Genomic DNA, 15,597 nt, shown 5'->3' with positions numbered 1-15,597 from the left:
TATGACAGACTTGGAGTCATAGAATTCAGGCCAAGCACAAACCGCCATTATTAATTCCTCTTCATGGTCAATTTACAAATGGTTCTGTCAATGAAAAGAAAATCCGAGTCCATGCTTTGGTCAACGTTTGATCTGGTTTAACTTGCACCCTGTGTGCAATGGACACGTGTTTTTAATAATACTGGACACATGAGGAAAACAGACGTACTATTTGTCTGGAGGTGGATGGATCAGAATAGAGTGGAGCAGGGAGCCACCCAGCACATTTTCTACGTCACAGATATGATCATTTCCATTCCTGATTCCCAACGATTTAAATAAAGAAATTCTCAAGAAAGCTGTTTTTAGCTTAGTGTCTTAATATATGTTCTCCATCATCAGAAATGACATGTTAAAAAACAATTTTCATCGGTTGGTCTTTAAAGGCAGGTGATTGGCAGGGAAATGTGGGTCTGATAAGCTTTGCGTGTAAACCTCGCAGCTCTTTGTTGTTGCTTGGACGGCTCTGGTTTCATCTCACTTCAGCCTTTATGGCTGAAATCAAACCCCTTTTTCTTCAGATGCATGAAGTGCTACTTCCGGCTTTTGGTCTTTCGGCTCCCTGCTGGGGGAAACGCCACCAGCCAAGGGCTGAACTGAAGCGGCCCAGAGAGGAAAAAATGTTCAGAATGGAGTGCATGAACACATATTTCATGAGTGTTGGTTCAATTCAGCCTTTGGGCTTTGCCAGGAGGAGGCCTGTGTCCCCTCCCTTCATCTGTTACAGCTCATTTTTTCACGGTCCCCTTTTCCTTTCCTCTCTTAAATCCTGGCTTGTCCTTCGCTGTTGCCGTGCAGAGACACAAAGCAGGTTTCAGCCCAAGGATGTCTTTAATAATTCTGACCAGAAGCAGTTGGTTTTATTAGGGAACATTCCTGCAAGCTACAGTGGAGAACTGTTTAGCATCAAAATAGTCCGCATGCTGTTTAAAGCAATGGTGCAGCTGAAAAAAAAGGAAGCATGCTTTGTCTTCCTGCAGAAAGGGATGTACACAGAGATGGTTTTGTGTTTGCACTAGTATGAATGAGGAACAGCAGATGAGCAATGAAGAACTGCAAAGCTGAGTATTTTAGACTTGGACATTGAACAAAGTAATTATTAACAGGTTTTTTTTCTCTCCTCGGAAAATCTCCAGACTGAGCGAGAAGAACAAGAAGCAGCAAGTCATTGTAGAAAATTTGAGCTGGACAAGTTCTTTTTTCTATTTCTTTAGCTTCCTTCTTGTACTTTTCTCCTATGGAAACTGGTATTAGTTGTTGTGCAAGCCTTCACCTCATGCACACAACTTTCTTTTTTCTTAAAAATCAAGAATCCTTGGCCAGATAAATACATCTTCTAGTGCACGCTGAATCCACAGCACATCCCACGTGGTAGATATGCTGGAAACCTTTAACCACCATAGGCAACCATGTCCTTGTTTAAATGCCGCTTGCACTTACACAGTGGTTTTATGTGCCACAGATCATCAATAGTAAGTAGTATTGCGTTCCTGAGTTTCATTCTCCTGCATTATTTTCCATCATTCTTCTGGTTAGCAATTCCACCCCATAGTGAGAAGGCGTTGGTTCGAATCCCAGCTGGGTTTCGCTCTGAGTGGACTTTGCTTCCACAGTCCAAAACCATGCTTTGTAGGTTAATTGGTGACTAAATATAAAGACAAAATCCCAGTAGTTGCCACACCTGTGTGTCTAAGTTTCACACATTCCCTGTTGGAGTGGTGAGCTGCAGACACAACCACACTCGGAAAACCAGGTGGAGGTTTAACCCCCAAATCCAGTGCAACTTTGTTTTCCTCGTCAGAGCTAGTGGGAGAGCATTATAAAGAAGGGATGATGGGAAGTGGAGGCAGATTCACTCAGCACCAACAGTACCACCCACAACTAAGAGGTTCATTTCGAATGAACTCCTGCTGCTTTGCAGAGGAAACAACACAAGTTTTTATTTTTATTTTATTTTGCTTAAAAATAGAATAGAATAGAATAGATTAGAATAGAATAACCAGAATTAAAACACCACCGAGAACAATTTGAAAAATAGATCAAAAGATGATCAGAGTGGGACTTTGAAGCCAAAATTTGCACAGAAACTCACATTTTAATGTTTTAGTAACATACAGTTTTCATAAACGTTTCTATAAACTCCAAATGACAACAAATGGATCGAATCTCCTTAGTCTTGTGACAAACGGCAGCTAGTGTGTGTTTTGATTGGCAGTTGAATTGACCAATGGGTGAACATAATAAAGCTATTTTTTGAAGGTTGTTGAGTTTGGTGGAGTAAAGTCCAGTTTATATGCCTTCCTGCAGGTTTGTTATCATACATTATCAGAAGATGTCTCTGAAAGTGCCATTTTTTTTACTCTGAAATGATGTGCATCACTTTGCAACCATTAAGCTTTGGGTCTACATAAAATATTGAGCAAAAGTGTTTCAGAATCTGCTGATATGGATTAGACACAACACTCGGTAAACTTTGACATAAGTAAAAATAATAATTATTAGTATTAATCTTTTTTTAAATACCCAACATTTGAGCAAATTTGACCAAAAAAGTATCCATTTTTATTGCATTTACAATGCAATAAATAACCAAAAACATGTTGAGATCAGTTTCCAACTGGTTGATAGATCCTTGTTAGGGCTTCTGCTACCATAGTTATCATTTAATCATTTAGCTACCATTACATCCACAGTGACACAAAGTGCTCGTTGTCTTGACATCCCGAAACCATCTGTCAGCCCTGGCCGGGGCCGCCACATACCAAAGCGCCACCTGCCACCCTCGCATTACGCCCCATCGGGCAAGGCATCTGTGCTCTCTCCTGATCTGCCAACAAAGACTTTTTAAATGTTGAAACAAGCCTTTGGAAATGTGACAATATCCAAGTGGCCTTTTTTCCCTCTTCTGTGTTTGAGCTCACAGCAATCTGTGGAGATCCCACGGTGTTAAAGACGTGCTGAGCGCGACTCCGGCTCCATATCGGATTGGTTTGATTCTGTGACTGATCCTCGATGAAGACGATTATGAGCCCACAGCCGTTCTCGATGTGAGACAACAAACACCTGTGGCATCAATGCTTAATTATCTGTTCTCAGTGACCTATTGGATGCGCAGGATTACATGAGAAGACATACAAATTTGACTTTTGACCGGCAGCCCACAGTTCCACCTTTTTATGACTCATGACCGTCTGAGTTTATGGAACCAAAGGAAAAACCAAAGTGTTATGAAAACGTTACTTCAGAGTTAACAGCAGACAGTCTCAGTTTTTCTCGTAATAACTTCTTGGTTACTGATGGTGACTTGATGCTTTTTGTAGATGTTGTCTTCATCTTTTTTTATCCACAAATTAAAAGAGAACGTAAATATTTCCTTCTATTTGAAAATTCACTTTATACTTGGGACGCCCCCTCCTCAGAAGCATTTCTGTTGAATATGAAATTGTGCAAATTGGATTTGCCATGATAAATGTGCCCAATGGAAACATGACCATTTAGAAAAATACTCGCATTTATCAAGAAAAAGTTTTAGTGCTTGGAGGAGGTGGTTTTTGAGGCGTGTTGAAATTTACATATTTTTGCAAAACTGCAAGGAAACACTTTTTTCTAAATAAATGAGCCATGTGACCAACAACCTTGGGCGCTGCACAGCGGGCGCCACAAGAGCTCCCACAGCGTCACACATAAAGTTGAGCGTGTCATGAGTGATTGTTGGATCCACAGCTCCTCTGTAAAACCCCCGACCACCATTTCCACAGCCACGTGTAAGGAGCTCGCCGCTCCACGGCCTGAAGAAGACGCAGATGTCTCCTTTGATAGATGATGATGAGCGCTAGCGCCGTGGCAGAAATTTGGATGTATCTGCCGTCAATCAAAGTATTTTTCACATCCGTCGCCATGTTTTTGAATGACTTATCACGTCAGTTGGTTTGTGCTCATTCGCTTAATTATGATTTAATAGAAATAGTGTGATTGCGAAATTGTGTTCTTTTTTGGACATTTCTAGAATTTCGATAAAGTTTTTGAAAATGCAACTTCTGTAAAATAGCCTGAACTTTTCAGAGATCCTTTAAGATTTCCATTAAAAGTAGGGGGTGATTGAATATCGATCAGGCTGATCATGTGGTCTATTTTTGTTTTTTTTATGCACATTTGCATTTTTTAATTGGACGGGTCCATTTTGAACTAGTTATTTGGACTTAGATGCAATCGCGCTGTTCTTTCTCTAGTATTGTCCCACCCACTCCACCATAGGATTGTTATGCAAACCACGCGCAGGGAAGAGCCAATCAGACGTCGAAATTGTTTGCAGGCTCCTCAAACACGGCGAAGCGGGTGTATGAATGTGTCAAAGGTAGGAAAACACAGAAAACTCTCCTGAAATTGGGGTAAGCATGTAAGTCCCCTGCATGGCACACTACTAGCAACTAGCGCTGTTGTTTTCACGCACCAATAATGCCAAAGAGCTGCTCTGTGTGCAGGTAGAACTACAGCCCCTCCTTCCTGAACTTCAAACCATGGAAGTAGGTTTGTTTTTGTGCACCGCCTTCATCAGTCCCAAGTAAACACATCTTCAGTGACGTCCCTGTGATTTATGAGCCCAAGAGGAGCCGTTGGGTCGCACCACATGCTGCTTAACCGGGACTACAGATGATCTAACAGTCACATTTTTGTCAAATGCTGTTTAACTTTGTTTTATTTACTTTTTCGAAACTATTTATTTATTTACATTTTTATTTGAACTCATAAAATATGCTATAGTGCCAACTCCTCCAGCAAAAAGCTTTGGCCTCCACTTTCCCCATATTTTTAGGTCAATATGTATCCTCATTGACAAGACTAAGACTAAAATACATACTTTTTGATCCTATCATTTGTAATGACCATTCACTCTGCTGTTTTCATTTGCCATCCTTCCAAAATTTTTGACCCCCCTTCCGTCCCTCCGTACAAAATGTTCTCGCTCTGCCACTGCCAGCACCACAACTCAAAGAGAAATATGTCCATTAAAAAGCATTATCCTGTTTCCGGTCTTCTTATTTTCATTTTTATAGATGCTAATCGACTTGTTTGGTTTATGGATGTCCACGTATTGAGAAAAGGTAAAGACCAAAAAAAGAAGAACCATGCCTAAAAGTCCAAATCAACTGCAGGAGGTTCAAAATGAAGGCAGTAAAAGGAAAGAAGAAACTACCCTTTTTAAAAAAACACATATATTATTCATCATTCCATGTGACTATACCAGGGTAAGCATGAATTCAGCTTAAGAGAGTGTGAACGTGTTGCTGTTGTGTAAAAGAATCAACATTCTCAATATGTGTAAAAAAATAAATAAAAGAAGAAGCTGGAGTTGTTTGAAAATGCTGTCAGCATCTCGGGTGGAACCGGTTACACTTCACAGTCTGCACATTCTGCTACCAAGCCTCGTTCCAAACAGCTTAGCTGGAGAAACAAAACGACAGCAGACAAAGATCTATTCTAGAAGCTGTTCCTTCGCTCGCCTATCGTGTTCTGAAAAAGAAAACGCCAGCCTAAAAAAAGAGGAGAGGGATCCTTTCACTGCCATTCGTCCTGGTTTTGGAAAAAAACAGAATAGTTTCAGAGACGCTCGATGTCTCTGTGGCAGCGGTGGGTTAAGCGTTTTCCTAACGGACCCCCCCATAATGCTAAGATTTACCATCCAAGAGCAATTAAGTCTTTGGCTTGAGTGCTTGGTAGGGATTGTTGGAAGAGGAGAGAAAGGTCACCTGTCTCTTTATGTCATGAAACCGGAGAAGTACCTCTAATTACACTCATGCACACACACCCCCGCGCACAAACACACACACATCCAATTAAACGATTGTGCACGCAGCCAGAAAGCAATCACATCCACCATCTACATCCAACAGTCTGACTTGGACAATTGATGAGGTTAGAAATGAACTAGTGTGGCAGAAACAGCAATTACGAGCAGCTCGTCTCATCCTTCTCCTGTTACCTGCTCACTATATGTGTTATGATGGGATGGAGGGTTACAATATTGTGGAAATGTGACGGAGACACGCATCACTCCAATTCTTTTTGGGTAAATTAAAGATGTAGACAAACCTTCTTCTGCCAAAAGGCACATGTAAATGTTTATCTAGCTCCACAAATGAGATGCAATCAGTGTAAAAAACAAAAAAAAAAAAACATTAATATTAGTCTAACTTTATTTCATTAGTGCTGCTTCACCAACATTCAGGATCATTTCTGCCTCATAGAGGGGCTGGCACCATATTTTAGAGAGTAAATTAAGCAGGATAAATCCTGGCGTTGGTGCATTTAAAATGTTTTCGCACATAGCAGGCGCACAGATATGACAGAAAAATAATGTTTGCATATTGCATATAATCCTTCCTTCACCTTAAATGTTTTTGGACATTTCAATTTTTTCTTTTTATGTGTTAAGTTGATCTTTTCCTAAAAATATTTTAAGTTTTCAGTTTAAAGAAAAACGCCCTTTTTTTACCTTTGGAGTATTAAGAATTAGTGATTTAATGTTTTAATGTTTAAAATGATTCCAGCAGGTAAAAACCTGAAAGTCTAATCAAAGGCCAGATGCAGTTCACTCAGTGGCCACTAGGGGTGTTTTCCAGAAGCAAGCCACTTCCCATTTCTTCAAAGCAACATGGATTAACTTCACAGCTGAAATGAAGACTCTTACTTTCTGGTTTTTAAACACGAGTTTTGTATTTAGACGGTATTCATCCTATAATTAAATGTTTGTTTTATTTTAAAATGGTGGTTTTAGTGGTTTTACCACATTCTTGAGAACATGGGAATAATGACCTACCTTTATCCTGCCTAAGGCACTTCTAGTACCACATTTTTAGATTAACGAAAAATATTTTTTCTCAAGGTTTTACGACAAGCAGAGACCTTGCCTTTGGTTTTCAAATGCCGGAAGGCTGATTTAAAATAAAATTATGCTTTAGACTTTTAACCCTAAAACGTAAAAAAAAACATTTTTAATGCAGACCTCAAGTCCTCCCTCGTATATTTTCAAACCTTTTTAAACATTTTTTTATTTCAATAATATTTTTTAAAAGTCAGTAACACATTTCTGACAACGTTGTGATCATGCTTGTAATATTTCTTCTTTGTATCGTTTCTGCTTCTCGTCTTGCCCATCGAGTGAGGTTTGATTCCGAATTCGTCTACCTTTATATCAGACCATCATCTAAAATTCTGATTTGTCACATAAACATTCATAGATCAATATGTAGTGAAATGCACGACTGTTTTAACAAAGGCCGAGGAGCAGTTTGTATTAAAAATATGATAAAGTTTAAGTGACTATGCAAAGACACTTCAATAAAATATACAAATATGTAGCCTATTCAGGGCTAAAGTGTGTTTAATTTTACATGAAAAAGCTATTTGGAATTTGAGAACATAGTATTTGAACATTGGGTCGTCAGTAAAAGTCTGTAGAGTTTGTTTTTGCAAGAATAAACACAATATGTTGAAAGGCAAAATGGATATTTTTGACGTTTGTTGATTTATATTATTTCTATCCTCTAAAATGAAACACAATAAAGAGGATGCCGACGTTTACGCAGAAACCTGGTGTCACTGAGGGCTGAGCTTCCTCTGCCGTCAGAAGCTCAAATGAAATATGACTGCTTGTTGTTTACAGATTTGATTCAGCACTAAAACTGCTGATTTCCTGGCAGAAATCTGCGCTCTGGTGGGAGCCTTCGACTGGACTGGGTCTTATTCGACCAGCTGCTGTTCCTCTGAGACGACCTTTTGCTGGGTTAACAAAATGTCACGTCTGATTTCACTGTGGGCATCAAGTGACTGGGGTGCGAGCGCCAAGTCCCGCTGGAGCCGACTGACGCCAGCGCAGGGACTAAATGAAAGGCTCATTGCATGCCAGCAGTCCTGATTCATGTGGTCTGCATCCTTCTTTTGTTTTAAACTCACCAAAGAAATGAATACAAATCACAAATGAACCAATCAACACGCGATTTAAGTCCACTAAAGCTTTCAGGTGGATCTTTGAGATCATTTTCCCCACACAGGATTGTTTTATGTTTTTTATTTTCATTTCAAAAACATGGTTCATCTCCTTCAGCAGCATGTTGGAGACCTGCCAGATTTGGAGTTGCTGAAGGTGGAAATGCATGTGCACAGGTGTACCATTGTGCTCACTGTGGCCTTTTCTGCAAGATAATGATCTCTGGATGCACAAGCTTTTCCTCCACACTCACACAGACCTCTCTGTTCATTGGCGTAGACTTAGTTTCATCTATTCATTGACTCAGTCAAGTCTGCCAACTCAATTTTGCTCATTCGTCCGAATACAAGAGCCCAGATCCACAGGATGTCCTCTTTCATACTGAATAAACCCTAAGAAGATGACAGATCAAAGCTGCACCCACCATATTTGGGATCAGGGGGGTCACCTCCAATGGAGCTCCAGTTTTCCCCTCAGCAAACAGATGCTCAGGAGTAATCCAGTCTTATCAATGTTTACTTACTAACAAGTGTGTCTGACTGAACGAGATGGACCAACAATGAAAAGATAGAGGGATCAATAGGGAGGAGCAGATCCAAGTGCTGATAATCTGAAGCATGTCTGTTCCAGTGACCTCTACGGCAGAGTTGAGGGTTCCACGCCTCACATTAAAGGTACTGGGAGTTCCCAGCAGACATTTTCATGTGACTGTGAGCCGAGTCTAGAAGGAGACACCTCATTGGTATGTATGATGAGACTGTTTGACCTCCTTAATCACCTGAATCTGCTGTTAGCTTGTACAACCTGATGTAGCATGGATAATTATGGCCCTCTATAACTTGGTCCAGGTCAATACTCCATTCTGATTGGCTGTCCATTTAAAAGTGACAATGGAGAGGTGGACTTTAAAAGAAAGTCAGTAGCCATCCAACCAGGCTTTATGCGGTTAACTTTATTAATATAGCAATAAACACTGTTGGGGCCCAAGAGGTAGTGCATTTGTAAGGTTTTTCTGCTGCCATTGGAAGGTTTACATCGCCTCCATCATGTCTGCGTCTCGTGTCAATCTCTACGCAACGCAAGCTTTACGCAGCGGTTCTATTTCCAGTCCACTGATGCGTAAATTTTGCAGGGAAAAACTGGACAAACAGGAAACAGGTTTCAAAAGACACACTTCTGTTACACGTTCAAAATAAAACATGATTTAAATCTATTTGATATTTTAAGTGATGTAAAAATGTTAATTAATAGATAAATATTGATGTAATGAAATATTGAGATATATGGTTTTGAGCTGTTCCAAAATTTCTGGTCGGTTGAGAACTAAGTTGTTTACGTGGATTTATCGCAGTTTATGTGCAATTTTTACATAAATCTTACGCAACTGAGTGAAATTCTTTGCAAAATGCACATTTGTGGCTTTCCATGACCGTTCCACGTACGTCTAACTGACTTTTTCAGGCATGTAACACCACATGTCCCGTTCAAAATCTGTAACTGACTCGCACATCACTAACCAATTGCATATAAACAAGGCAAAAATCACACACTCTTCATGATTTACATGTTCTTGGCGTGTTGTATTTGGACTTTTTTTCATGGTTTTAACATGTTTTTCTGTGATACATCTGGGAAAATGTCACGTGAAAACCACAACTAGGCCTCCATTTTGTGCTTTTGTCTTTTTCCTCTAAAACGACAGGGCTTTCCTTTTTCTTATTGATCGTCTCGCCCTCAAATTCAGATTTTCATCTCTCAAACCTTCAGAGTTCATTGGAACAAAAGTCAATCTCTAGGGTTTAATCATTAACTCTTCTTTAAACCTATAGTGGCGTCTCTTTTAAACACACTCCCATGAGGCACTAATCTATAGCCGCTGAGAAAAAGCTGTTCAGTCTCGTGAAAACTCAAATGTTCCCCTTCCTCTTTGAATCTTTTAGCCAGAAAGTATTTCTGTTTGTTGTCGTTTCTGCAGACGAGACAACAGTTTGGAGTTTGCACAGCTCAGTTGTGGGGGAGCTTGTGTCTGCAGCATAGACTCATGCCATTGCATCACTGAGACACATTTCCACATCCGCTGAGGTATAAATCAATCATCAGTTCAATGGCGAGCAGAAACGTGACTCTCCTGAGCCTCTTATTGATGCATCTCAATGTACCGCCACCAGCAGAGGCTTAAAACATCACATACGCCCGGAGACTATAAACCTTTATGTGCAACCGCATCCCCTCTGAGTCTGAGAGTGACACGCGCATTGGCCCACGGCCCTCTGTGCACATGGAAGGCCCGTTGAATCATTTTTCCGGAGTTATTTACAGTGTAGCAGAGCCCGGGGTCATTTTAAGGACTGCCCCCCTCTTACTATCGACAGGTTTGAGAGGCTGTGATTGTTGAAGCTGGGGCTCATGCTGTGACCCTCTTCATCATCGTTAAGGTCAGTGGATGATGAAGAGGGTTACACAAACACAGGGAGGGCCCTGTAAAGCTTTAACACGAGTGAAGCTTTGGAGCAATTTCCATCAGAAAGATCGACATCACTTCCAGAAACTCTGCTGCCAATCAAAATCCAGCATTCATCCAGACTATGGCTTACAGTCTAATAAGTCTGTATCGTTTTGTAAATGTATATTAAAACAAAAACTAGACACTCTCTCCAAAATGAATGGCACAAGCGATGCTGCATTCATGTTAGTCACCAGCTCTAGACTTTGATAAACCTGCTGCTTTGTGTCTGTGCTGCAGGAGGAGATTTGTCGTCTCGCAGTTGCTGCTTTTGTGGGGGCTTTGGCCGAATCGCCTGGACAGACCAAAGCGGGCCTGAGTGTGTCCTGTTGCTCTCTCCCTGATCTTGTTACACTGCTGGGGACAAACAAGCGGCTCTGTTTTTAGCAGCAACCCTGCCCGCTGCAAGCTTAGACCAATTCAGAGGTAACTGCTGCTCCCCTTCACCCCACAATCATCTGGAGATGGAGCAAACGGCTCACGATGGAAGGTGAAATTGTAGCCTTGAGTCTGCTGCTGCGGAGTAATGTGGAGAAAGGATATTGCTGCTGTTGAGCGGCACAATGTCCTTTCCAGTGTCTGACTCATCTGAGATTTTAATTGCATGCTTTGTACTTGTTTTTCATTTTGGTTTAGATGCTCTCAGAGATGCTTCCCTGCATCCCTGCAGTAGCATTAATTCCCATCATTAACAGCTTTCTGAGACAATATTTAGGTTATTAGCTTTTGAGCACAAGTGTATCTGACAGAAAAGCCTTGTCATTAAGTAAAATTGTTGTTAAAAAAAAAGAACGGTCAGGTTTAGCACAGTTTGAGCTCTTCTATGTTAACATACACAGTGACTAAATGAACCATGACTTTTCCGAAGGTTCATTGACACTTGGATTTCTTCACAGGAAAACTGAAATATACGAGATAATCATCAATAAAGAGCGGGAAAAGAAGATTAAACTGTTACAGTGACTATTTTGCTTAAATTAAAGCAAAATAGTTTTTGACTTTCCATTCAGAGAGAAAAAAAACTCCAGAAAATGCAAGACAAATTGTCAAAATAGAAGCTGAGATAAAAACCCAATAAAATGCTGAGGAGAAAAAACGCGATGAGCAGGAGACGCACTCATCTGATGGTGAAACTCAGACCCAAAGACTTGATTCTTGGAGATATTTTTAAAACGTTTCTGGAAAGCCAGAGCTGAGCGCCAGTGCATCTGTGGTGTTAGTCCGGCAGGAATGTTTTCTGGAGAACACAATCATTAGTGAGTAGATTCAGCTCCAGAGCAGTTTGGCTGCCTGCTCGCAGCAGAGGACGGGACAGAGGACAAATGGACTAATACTCTGAAGGGAACAGAAGAAAATCAGGGGATTGGACGAAAAATTGATTTGTGGACTTATTCACCTTTAAGAAGACGGTAGAGGTCAGGTTAATCAGTTACAGACACACGTTGTATTTTCCTAAGCTTCCACACGTTTTACAGATGGACGTTCCTGCATATTTATCCTCCGTTCACTTTGTTTTTTAAGCATCCACATGTTTTTATGTCCTGGACCGCAAGGACCAGAATGTTGTCGCAATTCTTCTTTCTGCGCCTTTCAGAAAAAATGTTGCCCCCGCAACAAAAACTTTGACAAAGGAAATAAATAAATGATGACATCATAGAGGGGGTAAAAAAAAAAAAAAAAAGGAATGGGGCGAAAAATAAAAAACCAAAACACGTGTGAAATTTGACAACTTTCATTTTTCACACAATATGGGAAGAAAACCCCCACAACCGAGGTGTCACTGACCTTTGACCTCAGGATAAGGGAGCCATTTTTAATTTGAAAAAACAAAACAAAAAACAAACTCAAACCTTTATGTAACACGGAGGCCAAAACAGTTTACGCTGTATTCCCTTGCCCTGCCTGCTATTTGTCTGCTACGTACCTTGCGTACCTTGGGTCATGTGACTGCGACCAACCAATTGGCTGGCTTTACAAACCGCTAACCAAGAAGCTATCGGAACGCATGAGAGGAGAGCCGGATCATGTATGCTATGAGGAGCAGACAATCCATCCAATCACGTCGCAAATAAGCTGCGCGTTTGACGAAATAGATGAAATCGGCCACATGTTGATGGTGAGCTAGGCCCCAACCTGAACAAACTCAACTATTGGAGCCTTCCGAAGAACTCCCTCCATCCCTTTGCTCAATCCGGGCTGGTAGGAGGCTCCTGTAGCCAACAGACTCTTACACTCACACTGCTCCTGCAATCCAGTGCTCTCTTATGACTGTCAATCACTCCCCTACTGGATACGCGCCTTTGGACTTTTGAACCAGTGCTGGCTTGAATGGCCTATGGAATGGAGTTGTTCTTTTCCACAATGATTTATACCCTCCAGATAAAAAAAGGGTCGGTTCTTTTTGAGTATTGAAGCATTGTGAATACTGGGATTTTCTGGAATGGCCATATGTTCTGTTACATGTTCTGATTTTTCGTATGGTTACTCAATAAAAGGTATATATATATATATATATATATATATATATATATATATATATATATATATATATATATATATATATATATAAATATATATATAAAACATTATTGGGAAGCTACCTGGGCAAAAAAATTAGTTTTGAAGTTTGTAGATTTTGAGCAAGATTGGCGTGGTGAACTCACAAAAGTGGTGTTCATCTGTTGCTCGCACGTTTTTCACCAGAATATTGTGAAAATGCAATACATAAATCCCTGGCTCAAGCCAAGTGAATTGATATGACATATAACATAAACATATTAGGAAAGTGGGTGTGGTTAACAAAAAACCTCTGTTGCCAAGGAAGTCGAGAAATTTACTTTTGCCGATTCTTCTAAAAATGACATATATCTGTTTGTCACCACCAGATGACCAAAAGATAAAATGGTTGCTATGGAGATGAAACTAAAAGAATAGCCGCCATTTTGAAAAATATATTTTTTTTTAATTAATTTGTGACGTAAAGCCTGCAGGCCATATAACAGTTTGCAGCTTTATTTTGTTTTTCCTACATTTTTGTTTCTCAAATCAAATTAAAACCCTATTCAAATATATTTAAAGTAAAGTGATTTACATAATAAAAGACATTTTAAACTTTAAAGTCTGACAAAGGGAGGAACAAAATATTTTCATGTTAAATGGAAACATTTCCATTAAAAAACTATTTTAAAACCTTAAAAGAAAACACTTTAATTAGATTTTTGACTGATATTAAAAACATATCAGAATATTTAAACGGATGAAAAGTCATGTCAGAAGGAAACTGGGCTGTGGTCTGTCTGTACCCCAGCCTCAGGGGTTTGGGACTTATTTCACCCCCTGATGCTCAAATCAAGCGGACTTCTTATGAAAATTGAGAAATGGCGCCTCTGATCTGCCTCTGAGGACGGCGTGGACACACACAGGTGATCATCATCAGACGTTTTGGTTGTTTTTGCTGCTGTTTCCGTCCAGTTCTTATTCGGATTCTTCTTCTGAAACTGTCTGCGCGGTGCGTGTGCACCCTCACGACACGCGCATGAATCACAAACCCAGTGGGCAGGGGGGGGGGGCATCAGTTCATCAAAGGTCAGACGGGCAGCCCACACAGCAACAATCCGTGGAGCTGCAAAAATCATTAGTCACTGCTCCAAAACAATATGAGCCGCCTGAGCTCAGGAGCTCCGAAGGCAAAGCTTTCCCTCTTTCTTTCTGTGTGGAGCTCATTTAATGCCGCCAAGAAAGCTCGTCTGTCAGCAGTTTTTCACGGCGAAAACCTTCATCTCACTTAGACAAGTCCTGCACATTACACGAGTGAATGGATGAGGAAGAGAAAATTAAAAAAACCCAACATTTTATGTTTACTCTTTCCTATTAGGAATAGTGGAGGACCCATTGTTAGACGTTTTATTAGTTTTTCTTTATTTTATGTTAAAGTCCGTTAATCAATAAATTATGTTTTCGCTTCCTGCAGTTCTTGTCAAGCATCTGAAGATGTGACGGCTCTATGCGTCTGCAAACGTCACTGCTTTTCTTTCTATTCAAACTGAAGTGATCTTCATACAACCTTCACATCAACTGGAAGGAAGGAGAAGTGTGAAGGAGAAGTGCTTAAGAGGCAAGTCATGAAAAATGCACGTCTGGAGTCTTGACTGGTGTCTTTCTTTGACCTCACATCTTCTTTCTATTCTTCTATTCATCTAAAGCCATCTTTGGCCTTCTCCTACATGTGCATACAAAGATTCTCAAATAAGGCTCAACCCAGACCAAACTTTTGCCGTTGTACATCTGTGTTTTGCATTTTTTCATGCGGCTTCCATATGTTGGAGAATCCTAAAAGTAAATAAAGGTTTTGGTGAAAGTTTTAAATGAGACCTCCTATTGTTTGTGTGGAGGCAGAAGACTCCAATGACCACCTACAGAAAAAAATTATATTTTATAACCACGGATGGATGGAGTGAAAAAACAATAAAATGTCATCAAATAAAAATATAAAGGAACAGCATTTTTGTTAGGACAGATAAAAAGGCAGCTTTTCACATATTAGACTATAAGCATATGGAACAAAAACACATTTCTTACGGACAGTTTTCAAAAACATTTAGGTAAACATGAATTTAAGGGGGTGGGCTGTTACACACGATGGTTAGAATTGCATTTCTGTGTTTAGACTTCTTAAAATAAAATTCTGCAAAATTGTATAAAAATCTAACAAAATTATAATTCAGTTCATGTGGATAAAAGCTACACTTGATAAATGTATGGTATAATGGCCACAGAAACAAAAAGAGTGGAGTTTACTTAACGACTTTGTGGGTCTCGTTGGGTTTTAGTCTGTAAGAAACTGGACCAAAAGGCTTTTTTAGCGTTAAAGGCTGCAGACGCCTGCTTTTAGGTAAAAGAATTGGGCTATGGCGTATTGCCAGGGAAAGATACACCCCCTATGGTTATTAGCCATAAAAATACTTTAATTAAACTTCCGTCAACATACAACCTCACAGGCTACAGACACCTGTGGCTCATGGGTAAATAGCTGTGGTCACCAGACGGGAAGCTTTCAACCACATTCCTG

General features: G+C 40.1%; 1 protein-coding gene across 4 annotated transcripts in view; it reads right to left on the bottom strand.

Moving 5' to 3' along the window:
- Positions 1-15,597, bottom strand: part of plcb1l (phospholipase C beta 1-like) — a 192,232-nt gene that overhangs the window by 65,593 nt on the left and 111,042 nt on the right. The gene's annotated exons all lie outside the window — the stretch shown is intronic.

The sequence above is a fragment of the Oryzias latipes genome, chromosome 24, assembly GCF_053564925.1.
Source record: "Oryzias latipes strain Hd-rR chromosome 24, Olatipes_Hd-rR_3.1".
Classification (NCBI taxonomy): Eukaryota; Metazoa; Chordata; class Actinopteri; order Beloniformes; family Adrianichthyidae; genus Oryzias; species Oryzias latipes.
Note: the sequence above shows the minus strand (reverse complement) of the source record. Positions and strands in the feature narration are given on the sequence as shown.